The following is a 19,696-nucleotide window of genomic DNA, read 5'->3' as shown; positions in this document are numbered from 1 at the left end:
GGCAAGGCCCCGACGCAATCATACATTATAGGAAGCGGACGAAGGTGTACTGGAATTTGCACGTTTATTGTCGCATTAATAATTCATGGTGTTGCGCAATTTTTAATCAGCCGCCGTCTGCCATTGATTGATGCTGCCCTTGCGCCCCCACAGGGCTCGAATTTACATACAGAACGAAAAGGAAAAGTATTGACACGCGATATCCTCCTACCAAACAAACAGCAAAATCCAATCCGCGCATCATAACAGCGCCGTTTTCTTTCTACTTTTGTCCCCTCCCCCAATATCAGGCAATCCAACCCTTTTCTCTCTTTCCCTTTCTCTCGCCGTTGCATTCCCACAAAGAAGCTAACAAATCGACCGCGGGACGCGCAGGTGAGGCTTTTTATTAAAAAATTTTTATTGCGCTCCTCTCCGCGCAGCAAAGCATACGTCGTCGTCGTTCGGGGCTCCGCTCGAAAAACCTGTTTGCTCTGCCGCCACCATCACCATCGCCATCGCTTCCTTTCGGGAGATATTGCTTTACAATACTATATTATACTGCGTGATACCGTCGAATTTCGCCTGTTTGGATTTAACGAGACTCGCCCGAGGACTCACCAGTCGTATACGCGAAGGGCCCGCGAAGGGTCCTTTGGGCATGGCAGCGAATTACGCGGAGTCTGATGTAGGTATACCTATTACCCGCCCTTCTTCCCTCCGATCTCTTTCTCTCTCTTTTTCTCTCTCTCTCTCTCTCTTTCTTTTTTTTAGATATAGTGGCGGATGCGCAATCGCGTGTGTCGAATTTCTTTCTCTTGATATGAGAGGAGCGCAGAGAGCGCGTGCTTCGTAGGTGTAGACATCCCCGGGCATTAATCCCTCGCAAGAAGAGACGCTGCACAATGTCCATCGGGCCCGCGGTAAGGCTGCAAAAACACGTCGGAATTCTAGCAGGGGGATTGGCAACTTTTTTCCGATATCCGCGCCATGGCCGACTCGAATGAACGTTAAAAGCAAATGCTAGCCCCTTAAGTCGTCGTTGCTTGGTGCAATCGGCCGGCGACGCATGTACGGACAAGCTTTATGGCTCCATAAATCGCCGTTTCGGACTCTATTGTATATCCTTTTCTTTCTCTATCTCTCTCTTTCTCTGGCTAGTTAACTGAAACGTCATTAATAACGGAGATGAGTAGGTATTCGATTAATTGGACTTGAGATGGAAACGTCGATCATCCTGTAATTAAAATAAATGGCCGATTACTATAATATCGATGAGTTTAATTTTCTACATTGTGGACACAGAAAAGTTTACTTTATGCAGATTGAAGGGCTTTGATACAATAAAAGATAATTCTAAAGATGAAAAGTAAATATGAATTTTCTTAGAGTACAGATAATATGTATTTATACTTAATCGTATTTTAGCATTCCTTCGAGCTTTTATTTTTAATCAAATAATCCTATCGGAGCTAAAGACAATTGTGTATTTATGGGAAAATTCTAAAAAAAAAAACTGCGCGTTACATGTTTGTGTCTTGCAGAATAGCATAAAGTATGGATATAAATCAACAAAAAATACTTTATATTGATGTGAAACGTTTTAGAATGTCTTACACATTTACTTGTGTAATTTACTAATGTAGGTATTTTGTACAGATGATTCGTGTGAAAAAAAAAGTATAGGAATATGTAGCATTACTGCCTACTGTGTCAGTTTCATCCATTTTGTCAGACGCTTATTTTTGCTTACGAAAAAGTTATTGCAAAATTGCAAACAGTACTGTAAAAATTGCTATACTATTTAGAAGACGTTTTTTTAATTTGTATTTATGTTTTTAAAAAAGTAAAATTTCATTTTTAGCTTTTATTTAAAAAATATTGTTTAAAAAATAGTACTGGGACAAATACACTGGAAGAAAAATGTTTATAACTATAATTATATATTGCTATAATTATGATCATTATTACTATAATAATAAAAGTAATTATGTGTATATATAGTTCTAGCAAATATATATAATTGACAATTTAAAATGACTATAATATTATTATAGTTATTATAATCATCAAATAGTTGAAATTACCATAAAAATGATTGAAGTGACTATAATTTTACAGTTATATTTGGGACCAACCATATTTTTTATTAAAACTTTACAAATACCAAACATTTTTCTCTCAGTGTATATTGGTATCGGTGACCTTCCTCTAACTCTCAAAGCTCATCGACATTATATCGGTTGCAATTTTCGAATTTAAGGGATGGAATCGCGCGACAAACGCAATTTTCCACCGTAAGCGGCGAAAACTTGCATCGAACGAACGTTCGTCGCGCTTCTATCGCGTTGTTCGAATGTCTACGTCGGAGGAATGCTCTTTATGGTGGCTGGTCGCGATCGAGCAACAAGAGCAAGTGAACTCTCGGGGGTTCATCGAGCGGTGCGTTACACGAAAATTGTGGACACGTTCCAGAAGTCAAGACGCAGCCGCAAAATACCAATCGCATTACGCGCCGTATTACCCTAGATTACATTCCGCTTTCGAAGGGTGTTTGCCAGACGAAGCTAGTAGGGTAGGGGATCGAAAATTCAGGAAATTCCATCGAGAAAATCGCTTTCGGCTTCGCGACCGATGCTTGCCTCTATCGCCGACTATACCGCAACGAGCTCGATTTGGGGGCGGACAGGTACGACTCTTGACATTCTGGAGATTATTTGTACGCAATCTGTAGGTCGTGCCGCGGGGATGAGAAAGCGAAAGAGAGAATAGGAACAATTTCCTGGCTCGCGTGTTAGTGCGTGTATAGCGGCGCGTGAGAGAGGTGCCTTAAGGAAGAAACAGGCCGTGTGAGAAGAAACGAAGAGAAAGATGAGAAAAAGAAGAAGAAGAAGAAGAAGAAGACGATGGCAACGACAACGAAGTCGATGAGGAAGAAGAAGAAGAAGAGGAAGAAAGAAGTGGAAGTAGTATATATGAGGAAAGACTGTTAGTGGTAGGGCAAAATGTCGGAGAGGAACCGCGAGAGTGCGTTCAGAGAGAGGAGAGAAGAGAAGAGACGAGACGAGACGGGTTGTTCTTCCTCCGCGTTGGGCTCTGCGTAGTCTCCGCTCCATGCTCTCGCTCAAACCTCGAGGCAGGTTCTCAGAAGCTACCGGTGCCGGTGGAATCCGCGTGGAGCTGGATTATACTGCCAAAGGGTATATTTATCGGGCGAGAATGTATGCAGAAGCGCGGACATCGCCACAAAGAGGCCGCCCCTGCGGATTTAGCCTTGACGCAACTTCGAGAATGGACTCACGATTTCGTACCCGCCACATTCGATTCGCAGTTGGAGCAGACGCCGCGTAATGGATTGCCCAACTTTCCTCTCTGCTGCTTCTGCTGTTCCTTCCTTCCTTCCTTCCTTCCTTCCTTCCTTCTTTCCTTCCTTCCTTTCTTCCTTTCTTCCTTCCTTCCTTCCTTCCTTTCTTCTTTTCCTCCTTTCCTTTCTTCTTTCTTCTTTTCTTTCTTTTTCTCTTTTCTTCTTTCTTTTTTCCCTTCCTTATCTTTCCTTTCTTCTTGCTTCTTCCTTTCTTTCTTTTTTCCTCATTCCTTTGCATAAAACCTTCGTCTCGGAAGCCTATACGTGTGAATCCACTTTATTGATATGTTTTATTAAAGTACTGCATCAAGCGATGGCAGGCACCGTTATTCCCTGTGACGCGCGAGAAAACAGTCGTTTAGGTGCTGCTCGGGCATAAATTCGTGATGAATAACGCACATTTTTACTGCCTTTGAGGATTTTTCAAATCGCCGGGGATCGACAGTCAAGATCCGTTATCGTACGTAATATTTATCGTAAGTGCATCTCTCAATATGATACTGGAAACGAAATTGACATGAAAAGAAGAGAATTATAATTTCTTTCTTTCAATGCTTTTCAATATTCCCGTTATACATTCAGTAAGTTAAAATAGTATCGTTTGAATGGAGAATATAAGTCAAATAAAATATAAATAATACAAAATCGCATTTTTAAAACTTTTTAATGTATGTGTTTATATTGAAATTATTGCATCTCTGAATTTTTAGAAAAGCATGTATATAAAAGAATATCTTATTTTGTTGTAATTTTTTTGCTTTTTCTCTCTGCTGCGCTCTTGATGTTTTAATTATATTAAATTAATTAAAATTTAATTAATTAAAATTTAATTACACTGACAATTTTGTTTTAATACTCGCGAAAATAATTTAGTTAATTACAGTTTAGTATTTTAATTCTAAACTTTTGGGCTTTTATTTTTCACAGCCATGTACTGTTAAATTCATTATGTCAAATTATCTCTATTTTAATTTGAGTTTCTTTTTAATCATTTCTATAGGTCACTGCTTCTTCTCAATATATCATTAATTTGACTAAAGCGATGGAGTTAAATGATTTAACTCAAGAAAATATATTAAATTTGACTCTTTAGTTTATTATTTAAATGCATACGTTAATACAGACGATTAATCACAGAAATGTATTGATTTAAATACAATTTAAATAGGAAGGTAAAAATAACAAAGTTATTTAATTTTGTTATTTAAGGGATTGGGTCACCATTGTTCTTTTGATATCTGACAGTGTGGATGATTATATCCATAATATCAATTTTAAATTGTTCAAATTTTTCTCCAGCATTTTCTATCTTCTTATTCTGTACATCAGTGTAATACTTTATCAAATGATCTACCTCAATTTTCTCGTTCCTTTTTTTATTGATATTTCTGTAGCTGCATTGCGACAACCAAAAGAGGCGCATCGTTATTTTTCCATAGGACCGTAAAATGCACGTTCCGACCATACTCAAGGATGAATTCAACATCCTCTCATAAAAGAAAGACTCGCAGACGCGCTGCACACATAAGCGTCTCAACGTAAGCCGCAACGATCCTCACTTCCGTGGGCGGTAGGGAAGGGGAGGTAGAGGAAGGGTTGTTAAGCGGGACTGCAAACACGGTGTCAGAATCAAGGCGGCGTTGCGCCCTGACGTTAAATGGACGGTGTAAAATGTGCGAGGCGTAACTTCTAAGCGTCCCTCGCGGGATGCGGGGCTGCGCTCGCCCCGATTCGAATGCGCTCGCGGTCGCTCCGCTCTCGGATAATGGATCGCCCGATTTTACTTCCTACACCGCGCATTTACCGCGCGCCCGCATGGGATCTCGACGGCTTGCGAGTCGTTTTTTATCGACGCGTTTTATCGAAGTGCTGTGTCGGCCGGGAGAGTGGTGTCGGCCCGACCGCAAGAGCGCGAGAGCGAGAGCGAGAGCGAGAGCGAGAATGAGCGCGCGGTGGATTTTAGACGCTGTTCGACGACACGTACGTACGAGTTTGCGTGAATTTCCACGGTAATAGAGAGTTTTTGTCGCCGTTGTTATTTGAGTACGTTAACGCAAAATTCCCATTTTGCACAATCCTAAGGAAACTCTCTCGCAGTCGCGTTGGGAAACTGCGCGGTGGACGATTTTGCGGTTTATGAGCGTGGAGGAACACCAAATCGTGCTTTGCGTAATTTCTCGAAGCGAGGTTTTCTTGAAAGGACTATGCAAATGCCTTTCAACGTCAAGGGTCCATACGCAGGAAAGTAGCGAAAGTCGCATGAAAATGTAGAGGAGAGAAATCGAACGATATAAGGGCGATCTAACGTCCACAATAGCTATAGGAAAAGTGTAGTTCAGAATTTGAACAATAATATTATTTTCACAATTTTCAATCTAATAGTATTAAGTGTTGAGAGAAGTGGCAAAAGAAACATTAATCTTTACGGAATGGAAAAGCCATTGTAGTGACATAGAAACAGTGTCACATTTTGAGACAAGGAAATAATGAATTATGAATGGAATAAACTATAAAAAAGATTATTCAAAGAAAAGTTGTAAAATTTTAAAAATAGATCATCTCTCTCTTAAACTATTTTAAAGATTAAATCACTTTTACTTTTTACGTTATGAGTATTTTTATTCGAATAAAAGGATTTATTTTATTTTTTTTATCCCTATAAAAATATAGCGAGCATATAATCAAATAAAACACAGGTTGACGTTACATAAATAGAAAATAATCCTGTTTACTATTCTTTTTATTCAGAAAAGAAATTAAATCCAAAGAAAAATATCATTGAATCAATTTAGATGCTTGTAGTTTATCAATCGGTATTCGATTCACAAATTGAACTTCTCAACATTCATAGATTTATGAGATAGATTATCCGTGGATTTAAGAGAAAGACGCTGAAAAGTACATGCTTCTTTTTAAATCTAGGGTTTATTCTTAAGAATCATGGAATCTGTTTTCTTGTTCAGAAAAGAATTTCTTGCCCTCTTCAATTATTCGGCTGTAAAAGGATGCTTCTCGTTCTTTGTTCCGATTTCGTCTATGGTGATTCAAGCGACTTAAGGATTTGTTTCGAGCCGTTTCGAAAAATTCTTTTAGTTCGCTTGCGCTTACACGTCGTACGGCTTAGTTCACGTTTAAAATCTATGGATTTCAACCGATCTCCTAGTGCGGCTTTGCCGGCCAATCGCACCTACGATGTCGAACAAGCTGCATAATGGATCGCCCAACTTTCTTCCTTACACGCACGAATATCACGTTGGATAACCCCTTTATGAATCAGTTTTATTAATATGTTTTACCAGAGCACTCGATCATACGTGGCGTACGATTATCGGATCAGCCATTAACGGCGGTGGTGTATTTAATCGTGATACGTATTACATGTTACGCCGGCGTTTCAAGCTTGTTAGACCTTGTTGCACTCGCACAGCAACTCTTCGTTACACGCGCAATTTATTCGTATTCAAAGAAAATGAATTTATCTTGGAAACGTCATCGGAAAGCATACAGGAACATTTCATTAATTCAAGTTTATTATATATCAATATTATCTACACATTCGATGAAAAAGTTGTAAAGAAATAGAAATATCCTCCAGCGTAAAAAACTTTTTCAAATAGTTTTTTAAAAAATACTTTTGTTAAAATTGAATATAAATACAGTGGGTGAGCGAAAAAATATTCGTATAAGAAAAATTTTTATAAAAAAGCTTTATCTATAGGAAATAAATATTAATTAGCAGAGTTTTATACAATGAATACGTTCTGTTCTAATATAAATAAACGAGATTCGCGTGTTTTTCTAATCTTAAAAGCTAAATTTTTCGACTCTACGAATACTTTTTGTACATTCAAAACCATGTAATATCATTTTTAATTTTCGCTTGAAGGTAATTTATTTAATTATTACACATCTTTTTTTTATATATAATTTTGAGAAATATATAATATTTTATTATTTATGAATAAATTGCTAATTATCCAGCAAGAAATGATATCGAATTGGTGTTGGTATCATCATATCGATATCAATTCGGTGAGTTATTTCTTGCTGGATAATGTTTACTTTTTAAAAATAAAGTTTTTTAAAAATATATTTTCTTTGAACGCGGATACTTTTTACATTCCTTTTTACTGTACTAAAGAAAATATGCTTCTATTTCTAACGTTGACTTCTAACGTCTATACTTAATCTTTGATATTAATTTTTGAATTCCGGGAGCCTTATCGTGGTACTTTTCCAGATGAAATTTTTCATTAAGAGCTGTACATGTTTTCTTTCATCAACAAGCTCAGTGCAACGCGACGTATTTCGCAAAATCCGTCTCTATTCGCGAACGCAGTCCTGACGCAAGTTCGAATGAGCTTGCCACGGACTCGTTGGCCATGTCCATCGAAACGGTCAACCCGCATAATGGATTGCACAACTTTTCTTCCTGTATGTACCTCCGCTTTTTACCCCCGTCATTGAAAGTTCGCGTAGCTTTCTTACACACGTAGGTATTTGGTCGAAGTTGCATTCGTCAGGTCAGCGCGAAATATTACAAAAAAATATATTTCTCTTCATCCGCAGCTTTAGTCTTAATGCTGAAGTTTCAAAGTGGTCTCGCGATTCCAAAATCGTATTCACCGAATTTATGAGCTTTTATAATGGATTACTGAAAGTTGTTATGCTCTTGTCTGTTCCGCTTTATTTAGAAGGCTTGTGATAAAGATCCGCATCTTACTTTACTATTTAGAGAAAAAAAAAGAAAGATTAAAAATGAAAAAGATCGCAGATGCTAAAAATAAAAATCAGGATAAGCCATTTTATTAAATTTCTGTAATATTTATTTATTACAAAAATATTAATTTTTACTTAATCAACTTGTTGAAATATTAATAGTCTCGTCTGTAAATTGTTTCAAGTCATGAATCCTTTTATATTTTTATTACTTTTTCATATCAAAACTTCTCGGATATACAATCTCCTATATTAAACATATGTGAATTCTATAAAAAATCGATGACCTTTTTTTATCTGTCAGTAGTCTGTTACAGAGCGTAGCCTCCTGCCTTTAATTAAAGAAGCATTTGCGCGGGACGCGTGAGATAGGCGAAATTTATTGCGGCGTGTCTTGTAATAAATTTCGTTTACCTCGACACTCGACATTTACTCGTTCTTGTCGTGGCGAACAAGGCAACGTAATTGTTACACATGTGTACATTTTTACGGCCCATTATGTATTATTCCTGCATCGCGCTATCTCTCGTTCCGGAACTACGCGCTCGTTTTATTGATCCCCTGGACTTTCTGGGGACTTACGGAAAATGAGGAAAGTAGAATGCAATTAAAACTTGTTTCCGCAAAGTAAGATTATCTAGAGGGAGTCAAAGAACTGGCATCCTTACATCATTTAATCGAGAAGTTAACTTTTTATAACCTAATGTCTTTTTGTTAACTTCTTCAATTTCTTGTTTTTATGCTGTTTCTTCTTTCTTGTGGCATATTATTATCTACTTTTAATGTCTTGAGGATGAAATGAGGAATACTTTAAGCTCTTTTTTTTTTTAGTTGGTCGAAAAATACTTTAAGCTTACGTTTGTAATTTGATTTTATTGCCGGTTTTTTAAAGTGGGTCGCATCTTCAATAAGCTACAAGGAGGGCGAAGGAGTGTTTAGCTTGCCGACGGTCGCTTTATCGATCTTCTTGGAGATACTCGTGGAAAATTGGAGCTTCCCCGATCATAAAAGCGACTTCAAAGCGGATCAAAAAATTAGAAAAGCAATGTTCTCGGCAGAGGAAAGTCTTTCGGGATCTCGAAGGAGATTCAAGGAAGGACCGTATTCTCCCGACTTTTTCCTCCGGTTGCATGCGAGCAGGTTTCTTTTTTATTCTCAACCCTTTTAGCAGTCAATCCTGGCACCCTCGTTCCGAACGTTCCGATTTAGCGACGGTGAAGGTCGGGGGAGCGTTAGAAGTCGGGTTTACAGCGATATCCACTTGCATTGATCCTCAGCAATCCCGCAGCCGAGCATTGTTGCGAAAAAGTAAGGCCGCTCGTTCGCATACGTCGAACGGTCATATTCTTCCGGCTGAATCCATTTCATTGAAGCAATCGGGGAATACGAAAATATTTTAGTATTCCGTAACCGTGTTGAAGATTTATAAGGTAAGAAAGACATGCGGGTCAAGGGGACCTTCGCGCATATTAACCAGCGAACTATAAATTCGTGAGTCTCGCGTATACATATTTCGTGTCTACCTGCAGGGACCGCTTTTGGATGGAAACACGACAAGGGTTCCACCATCGTCGCTGTGAATCGAACGTGGGCCCCGGTCGAATCGTATATTTTTTAGCGCCGCTAGTATCTTCATCGGCGAATGCCTTCGGATTTATGCGTTTTACCGTCGCTGCAACATTTTCTTCGATATACATATCGTGGTGTACCGCGCCTCTAGTGTCGCGGCCGATGCTGAAATATTAAGAGCGCGTTGGCGCGCGGAATTACGAGCGATGCCCTCGTGTCGTTACATAAGTCGCGCGCTTTATTACAGCCATTGTCAGCGTTTCGCCCCGGCGACATACCTCCCACGCGTCGTCGGTGATGTATTAACGCAATATCGCCGTGATAGCCTCTTTGTAATATTTTACCGCTATCGCGGATACATACGTAACTCGAGTGAATCGTGATAGAGGATTCTGTCTACCGTCGACGTGACCATTCGCGTATGGCTGCAGCTGATATGGCGGTGTGCACGTCCGCATTTTACGCGAAGAACACGAATTAAAATATTTTTAAATGAACATTTACATATATGGTGAAATTTAATTTGAGATTTTTTTTTTTTTCTATTACAGTTATATATCTGCGACTTACTTTTAAATCCTAATTTTTAAATCTTTACTTTTAAATCCTTAATCTACTTTGTCTCGCTTACTTCTATTAAAGTCGCACATTCTCCGTATTGTCGTGCGACACTATTCAATAATTAAATTATTTCGTCACGAACGTCGCTTGGAGTCGACTATTCGCCTCGGTGTTGAAACGCATTTTCACTGCCGGTGAGTCGGAAATCCCTACGGCGTCCCTTAATCGAGATCGAAATGGACGGCGCGTGTACTTCGGCGCGAGTTCGCCGAAGAGTGGAATCGAGAAATGCCGCGTCTCACCCGACTTCGATTCATCGGAAGGAGTCAAGGGAGTGCTCCAAGGAACTATTGCGATCGACGGGAGACATCGAAGCGAACAACGGGCGGTTGCTTTCTCCCCTCTCTCTCTTGTGAAAGGAAAAGCCCGGAGAACGAGATAGCCCGGGCTCGCTGGCGATTATGTCGATATCAAATACCACGAAACGCACTCAGCTATATACTCTTGCACCGACACGACGACGGCAAGCGTCGCTCTTTCTCCTCAGTGCACTCGCAACGGCCTATTAAATTCTCTGTGCTCAAGGGACCGTATTGTCTTTTCGCTCGACCCCGCTCTGTGTGTATACACGACGCGTCCAGGAGCACTTCATTATCATATAATTTCCAGTTCCCTCACGCGGATTACCGCCGCGCAGTGGAATCGCAATACGCCGCGCGTATGCCCAAGTATACCAAGTATACCAATGACGACACGTGGTGCGTTGCGCACCGTGTCTCCGAGTGATTCCCCGAGTGCGTCTCCTTAATGTATTCCGGTCTCTCGGCTCGTCTCGGTACGTCGCCCCTAGCATTAGGAACAAGACTTAGGGATTGCCTCGCGGATGCAACGAGGGCGAGCAGAAGTAAACTTTGTTTACAATCCAGCCGAGAAAGAACGAAAGAGCATGGGTGAACGATAAAATATCACGTTAAAGTCAACTAGAGTATCGTGCGATCTGACATTTCAGGGCTGCGAGGGTGTCGTATCGTTTGTGTTCACATAGTTTTTCGCTACGAGCGACACGCCAACGAGTTGTTATGAGATCGGCATATGGGACGCTCTGGTTTGAATGGCGGGAAATCGTTGTTGGTATTATCACCTTTACATAGGAATTCGATGGAATAAGAGGAGACTAGTTTGAGACCTGCTCGCGAGATAGATACAAATTTTAGATACGTATACGGTATCTACCAATGGTAGAATAAATCTAATAGAGAAAATAAAGATTCAACATAATGTGTTTAACGTAAAATTTGAAATGTTTTGTACAAAATTATTTTATAAATAAAATTTAAAATAAAAATTTAATAGATATACTGAAAGGAAAGTGTTTGACATTTGTGACTATAATTGTATGATAAAGTGATCATGGTGTTTTCAGTTTATAGTTTAAAAGTAACTAAATTAAGTTAAAAGTTACTAATTTTTTGTTTAACTTATTAATTAGTTATTATCCAACTCTAGTATATACATTATATATTATATATTATTTATAATTCAATCAAAAGTATATAGTTGTGGCATCGAAAATGACTATAAATTATAATTAAATTATACGATAATTACAATCATTTTTTTTCTTTCAGTATACATAGTTTATGTTCAGATATTTTATTTTAACGGGAAAATTTTTCATGGAGAATCAGTTTCTCACGTTTGAAAGATGCAATTACTGAATAATCTATACTATATTATATACTCTAGATATTGCATAAGCATTTTCTGTAAAAAAGTGAGAGTTAAGTACAATACTTGTGTATTCTGAAGCGCATCGAGGGTGATTCTTTATCGTTCACATCTCCAATTAATGAGACTTAAGCTTACATCCCAGCGAAGTACACTTGTACATTACGTTAAAGCTCTACGCTGGGAACAGTAATAAAGATCCCATCTCTCTCTCTCGGGCCGCGATAAACGTGGGAGAGCACGTAGATTAACAATCGTTCAAACGATGTGGGTTTCTTGCAAAAAAATGGAAAACGGGGCATTTAAACCATCAGACAGACGTTTCCTCGTCGAGCGACGAGGGACGTTGCGTTACGTCGTATCGGTGGAAGCTCGCATTTATTCGCAAGCGGCGATCTCACGTCGATTTATCGCGGAAACAATAAATCGCAGGGTCTCTCTCTCGCCGGTCGGCCTCCGTTAGTTTACGCCCTAACACTAGTATTCCGCCACGTGTACGTGGCACGTAAACGAGGGAATTCACACGCGCGAACGCGCCCGGTGATTTTCGTAATCTGGCCTTTGGGGCACGCGGCTCGCGAACTTTTTCATCGCGCGCGGAGCTCATCGACGGCGACTGTGCGATAACGCGTGATTACCGCACGCCTCTTCTCGTCGCTCGGGGAGAGAAGCGTTCACGTCGTGAACGCAAAACATACTCGATATCCCGCATGCCGGGCGTGTCGAATTGAAACGTCAGTAGGTACTCGATTGTTATTAGGTGCTAAGCCGCGTTTATTAGCCGCATTTGCTTCACGTGACACCGAACAGCATCGTTGTATTATTGTACTTTTTTTACATCCAAGGATCTTATCCTCTATTAGATAAAATATCAGACTAGGGATTAAAAAAAAATTAAGATTGAATTAGAATTTGATTTTCAATCAAATCAAGTTCACTAAGTTTTATATTAGTTTTCTTTCTTTTATAAATTGGACAAATTCTAACCCGATCTCATCAGTCTTAATCTCTAATCTAATACAGCTATTAATCATACTAGCCACTATAATTGGCGATTGACGATTACTTTTCAATCCATTAGAACAAAGCAATCGAGGAACTCAAAAAAATGTGTGTGGATTTAATCACGCTTATATAATTCACATCTTTTTAATAATAATCATGTCAACTTAACATCAGAGTTTTTTAATCTACTTTAATGATGCTGGTATAAATACCAAAGATTTTACACGATAAGAATTATATAGACACCACATGATGTTGAATCCATACATATTTTTTAGAGTGTGCTCTAATTGACTGAAAAGTAATCGCCAATCGCTAATCATAATCGCGAAATCGCTACATGTGACTACAGCTTTAGTATTTTTAGCTGAATTCTATATCCAAAATTATATCGAGAAAGAATTTTGATTATATGTTTCTTTACGTAGGCGCGCATATTATATGGTATATAAAGACATTGACTGTGCACGGTTAAAAAGATATCTATCGCAATAACGCAATAGAGTTCGTACGAGTTAATAATATTCAGTTAACGCCCATTTGAAGCAACAAGGCAATGAGAGCAGGTTGGCGAAGCAGAAGCGAAGTATAGACGCAGAGAGAGAGAATCGTGTCCATAATAATCAACAAGGGGGATCGAATATGGCAAGAGGAGTGATATAAGGAGTTCGCGTTACCTTGCATCCCAGTCTGATGCAAGGTAACCTTATCCGAAATATTAATGCATTGCCGGACATGGCGACTGCCGTAAATCAAGAAAAAACCACGCGAGAAAGCCGTCAGATATATATCTCAGAATTGAATTGGTGAAAATAAATATTCGCGTGTGCTTTACATTGATTTATTGTAAGAACAACGAAATTGCATCGAGCGGCATTCGACCTTCCTCGAGGGTCCCGTTTGTATCTCGCAACGTGAACAACTCTGCGCATGTAGACGGCCTGCTTAACGCATTATCGGTCATTTTCACGACTTGCAATTTCGCGAATATGGAAATACTGCACAATGTTATTTCTCAACGATTATAAATTAATCTTTGAATTTTTCGACGTTTTTTTTTCTAAAAAGATGATGAGATACAAAATTGATGTCATTACGATGGAAATGACATGTAAGTGTGTATCAATATTTAATTAGAAAGATTTATTAAATTTATAAATTATTTTGCGAAAAATGACTAATGTTACGACTGAACGTGAATGACATAATTGATTACTTATTAATTAGTTATTAATTGAAAAGTGAAGAAAATAGAAAGAAGACGGTGAATATCTTTATTTAAAAATGTACATGGAGAAGAAAATATTAATTCATTTTTATAGCTATTTTCTTTCTGACGCACTTTATTTCTCTGGGGAAATTAGTTAAGGCAAAATTTAAAAAATGCAATTTTTTTAAATTGGTTGTAAATGCAGTGTCTTCGAAATATTTATTAAATTTATAATAGACTTCCATGAAATAGTTGTTATTATTATTCTGCCTCTAGTAACATCGCTTAATTTATTGCTGTTTCCAGTAATTTTTTTTTCATAATAAAGTGTGTATATCTGCAGTTAAAAGTTTTAGAATATCTCAATGATGTTTGACTCGATATTTGATATGTAAAATATTCAGCTTATTTTTTTATTTTATTAATACAGAAGTAGATTTAAGTAATACAGAAATGGATGCGCGAGTTTCATGGATTCGGGCGATAAACGTAGATATGTATTATCAAAATAAAAAAAAAACAGTTATATATTATGTTCCTAACAGAAAAGTCATGTAATAGGAAATGAGAAAGAGAAAAAGTCTATTGAAAAACCATATCCTGTCCACGCTCAAATACCATGTGAAGCAGGTTAGACACATTATGTTCGAGTAACTTTTTGTGTCAAACTACTGGTTCTCTTACTCGCGATGCGTACCGTGTACACAACTTGACGAGCTACTTCAATGCAATAGCATTCAGTTCAATGTAAGGTCTCGCTAATCTAGACGTGAAATCATTTAACCGACTTACCACGAGAAAATAAAAGACGAATTGTAACGTCATCTAACAGTCGATTCGTGTTGCCTGTCGTGAAACGTTACAGAGAAAATTAATCTAACTCGGTGAAACATTTCAAATATCAAACTGAAATATATCTGAAGCTTTTACGTTGTTCCAATTGTTTCAAAAGCCTCTGCTGTGAAAAGGTCCTTGAAACTGTTGAATCAAACGATTTTAATCACTATCGCTTCAAAATGCACGTGATGTTAAATGCACACTTGAATTTGTAAATGCTCTTCATCTACTAAATTTGTTTTCTGTGTAATTATACGCGCAGATTTAAATTATTATTTATATATATATATATTTTTGTTTTAAGTATAATTGTTTGATTTTTGCTTCATATTCGCACGCAAAATTAATTTAATATATTGCTTATTTACTGTAACAACAACATAACAAGACAAAGCTTTCCAGAAAATAAATTTAAATGTTTTGAATCATTAAAATTATTATTATTTGATTATTTGATAATTTTAATTTTGTAATGTAATTTTAGAGTAATAACTGAATGTACAGAATTAAAAATGTATACTTTCATAAAGTATTTTTCTTTTTTATTATGTTTCCGTTCTACTTGTTCTATATAAACAGTTCTAAAATGACAATTTTTTTAGTTATGAGCATATCGTTAAATTTTTCCCTCTTTTTTCTATTCAATATATTTCTAAGTAATATTTCTCAATTCTTGTTAATACTTTAATTCTATCTAATGCGATATTTTTAATACTTTTGTTACCAGTTTTCACATTGTATTATCATTTTAACTTATCTGAAACATCAAATGTTAAATGTGCGATAAGACTAAACAGTTTATGGTGGGTAGAAAGGCTATAATAGTCGACAACTTTCAGAGACCTTCGTCTCGCGTTCTATGTGCGTAGTTACGATTTCGAGAATTCACAATCACCCGCGACATTTAGCTGCAACATTGTGACCGCCCAGGTACGCAATGCCATGTTTTGCGACGACATTTTTATTCGAAGGGTACGCACTGCGTAGGTGCACAGGCGAGGAACACACACGCCGCGTCGTGAGCATGATGTAGCACATAATAGATAATTCATAAGCATTCCCTACGAGCGTACAGCAGCGGCGGTTGCGAATCGAGCGAGGAGACGCGCGCGCGCGCGCAGATATTTTTCGTCGTGCGTATCGTCGCGCGAGAACGACCGTGAAGGGACTTCTCTTCTGTTCCTCTCGATAGCAGCCCTCTCACAATCTCATGCGTGCGTGTGAGCCGAGGGCCGCGAGAAAAATAGCGGCACTCGCGAAGCCTACGATAATTGAAGGTTCTGCCTGCCGCCCGTAGCCTTGTGCGTGCGTGCGTGCGTGCGTGCGTGCGTGCGTGCGTGCGTGTCTGCCTGCGTGCACGAGCGTATGTGTGGTCGTGCGTGTCGATGTGTATTCGTTTTCCGAGGAATTTTTTCCCTGAGAAGCGCGCGCGTATACACCAGCTGCGGTGTGTGTTACTATGCTCCACACGATCGTCCATTTAAATTATAACGATTACAGCTGATTTGCCGGTTTGTGTCTCACGGTCTGCGATCGATTAGCGATTTGGGGTGACATTAACTTATTAAACGTCATTAGAGACTTCAATTGCTGCGAAGCTTCTTGCCTTCGTCGCTGGGAGCAACGAGCAATTGTCACGTTGCATGAAACATAATCCGTCTGGCTCATTTCGAAATGAAAGATTTAAATTGAGGTCGACTACTGTCTTAGGACGACTCTTACTCGAACACGCGTAGTTCAATTACAAACATCCTTTATTGGTATTATATTTATTATATGTGGTAAAAAACACAAATTAAACAGGGTTAACCGGTTTTCTTTCTCTCTGTGAGTAAAATATTACGAAGTAATTTATTATTAATATCGTGAGAAAGAAAAAATATACATGTAGTATAATATATAATAAACATAAAATATTAAAATAGATTTTAACATGTGTGTGAGTAAATAGAAAATATATTATATGTAACATAACGGAAAATAAAACAGCTTTACTGAAGTATCTAAAAATTTAGCTAAATACAGATTTGAAAATAATTTTGTTAAACTATCAAAATAATATAGGACGCTTAAACTGGTTGCTACTACAATAAAATAAATTAAATTTTTTATATAATTATTTTGATGATCCAATAAAATTATTTTGAGCTCTGCATTTAGCTAAATTTTTAGAAAAATCATTCTATTCTTGTATATTTACTTGAACGATAATTATTTTATTACAGAAGATTTCGTTACGAGATTATGTGGCGAGATTGTTAATTCTTTTTAAAACTATTTGAAAAATTAGAAAATTTAAGAAAGGTTCTTGTACTGAAAGAGTTAATGTTAGGAAACATCGTTACATAAATTCCATTATCGCTTATCTAATTATCTATGTTTCAAGAGAAATGGAGGATGTTGTATATTTTAACGAAACGAGAAAGGACGGTTGATCCATCGTTAAAGCTGATCATAAAGCGTCTCAGTATTTGTAATGGTTACGCGCATACATATTTATGAATCAATTCTTACAATTAGAATTCTTGATTCCCTTAGATAAAGGATAAATACAGCGCATCGACGACTTGTCTTTCCTGCTATTTCTTATAGCACTTTGTTCCATTTATTGTCCGCACCTGCTTATCGTTTGCGTGAAGTTAAAAGCGCGCTGCTGGTATGCTGACGTTAATATACAGTTTTCCGCGGATAATCGACTCATAAAAACGCCAATGGTGCTCTGAGGGTGTAATTGTTGGACGAATATCCTTGCGTTTTGCTGTGCCGCGACGCGAACCGGTTGCACACGCGGGTTGTACGCGGTTGCACAAGTATCATCCCGCGAAATTTTAATCTATAGGATCTTCTCATCCAACCCGTCTTGTTTTTGCGGCTAGGGAAATGGTGCTCTCAGCTGCACGCATTGCGTGCAGGATAATTGGCGCTTCGCCAAGTCAAGTACGATGAGTACATGTCCTTGGGATAGTGATGAGTTCGGCGCAAATATCTCGTACATCGGTTAGTATACTCGTTACTCATCAAGTATGTCGTTCACGGAAATATGTTAATGTCTTAACAGGATGTACGATAAAAAAATAGGAATTCTTCCTGTGTCAGTCTTTTCGATTCTTCCAATGTGAACAACGTGTTCTTTTCATACGTAATACATTTGCATGTCACATGATTGCATCTCGTGCATACTCGTCGAAACCTGAGGAAAACTTTAATTACAATTACGTATATGTGATAAAACTTTTGGATAAATGAGAATTGAAAATATTAGTTTTATAAATGAAAAATGTAATGTTATATTGAAAGTATTACTGTTAAATGTCAAAAGAGTAATGATAATCCAAATTTGTGTAACCCAAATTCCTTGAGTTATAAATAACATTTTGTTATCTTTAACTTCCACGTGCATAAAAATGTAAATCACAATCCATTTCCGTAATTGAATTATTTAATTTCAAAGTAAACAACGTCCATATAAATGTATATTCATTTAGTAAATAATAAACTAAATTCGAATCAAGTTCAACATACATTTCTTGAGTTATAAATTGTTTAACTCCTTTAAAATTAACGACATATAGGTATGAACAGTGATGATTTAGATAAATGATTAAAAATAACTGAAATTAAGTATAATTTGACATTAGGAATTTAATGGTATTAAATTTAATAAGTAAAGTTTTTTTCAATATTTATGATATTGTTATGGTTTATCAAAATAAAAGAACAAAGTAACGTAAAAGAAAATAATTTACATTAAAACGATATAATGGCAATTTTCTTGAATATCTTCTTACAGATAATTTCTAAATAGATGCGTTTATTAATTCGACTTCTTTCGAAAAAAATGTGTTTTCTGGGAGGAGTCAATATTACAAACATGTTCCATCTACAAAGTATCAAGTAATCACTATTGTGAGCAAATGTATTTCGTTTTTTAACAAAATTATTATAATACAGCGATTGTTACTCGTCAGTCAGAAATCGTTGTATATCGCTTGTTATATCGCCAAATTTTGACAGATCTTCTAATACTTATTTCTACCAATGTAAATTAACTTCAATCTCAGTTCAATTTATTCTTTCTTTATTATTTTTCTTAGAACTTAACAAAAATAAAGAGTAAGTTGATTACTGAGATTAAAATTAATATACATCGGTGAAAACGGTTGTAAGACACGAAACGACTAATTCGAGAAGGAAAAGAACGTCATGCGGGTACATGCATATTCCGAGACGATATATTATTACAGGAATGTTGCATTAATTTTTGTTGCACGCGGAATATCAATATCAGCGGAAACAGACAAATGAATATGCACTGAGTACTTCGATATGTTCTTCTATTTGTGCGGCGTACGGTAATCGGCGAACAGAAGAAGAAGGGGGGGACAAGAAAGGCATAAGTTCAATCGAGACATTCCGATCCGCATTTCCTTATTGCTGTTCGACCGCGTGGCAGAATAGATCTATTGGTCATTATGATAATAATTTTCCGGTCGGACGATTGTACGGTATCGTGTTACACATTTCTTTAAATATCGGCCTTTAACTTAGGTGGATGTCCGTTTCCTCGTTCTTCATAAGTCTTTATCCTGTGGATATCGAGCTATAAAGAAGTTGCTTTATTTGTTTGCATTTATCGTTACTTTAGACATTTCTTGAATTTTAATGCGGCCATAGTACATATGGAAATACAAATACCTTTATGTTTATTTATAGACACGTTCGAC

The 19,696-nt window shown here is 37.4% G+C and overlaps 1 protein-coding gene and 1 pseudogene across 2 annotated transcripts in view; one reads left to right on the top strand and one right to left on the bottom strand.

Annotated features, from left to right (window-relative positions):
- The window catches only part of LOC147910627 (uncharacterized), a 29,400-nt pseudogene extending 12,407 nt beyond the window's left edge, over positions 1-16,993 (bottom strand).
- The window catches only part of Su(var)3-3 (lysine-specific histone demethylase Su(var)3-3), a 118,660-nt gene that overhangs the window by 26,472 nt on the left and 72,492 nt on the right, over positions 1-19,696 (top strand). The window lies entirely within an intron of this gene.

The sequence above is a fragment of the Acromyrmex echinatior genome, chromosome 2 (genome assembly GCF_024713525.1).
Source record: "Acromyrmex echinatior isolate Ae372 chromosome 2, ASM2471352v2, whole genome shotgun sequence".
Taxonomy (NCBI): domain Eukaryota; kingdom Metazoa; phylum Arthropoda; class Insecta; order Hymenoptera; family Formicidae; genus Acromyrmex; species Acromyrmex echinatior.
The sequence above is the reverse complement of the archived record's forward strand: the minus strand, read 5'-3'. Positions and strand labels throughout refer to the sequence as shown.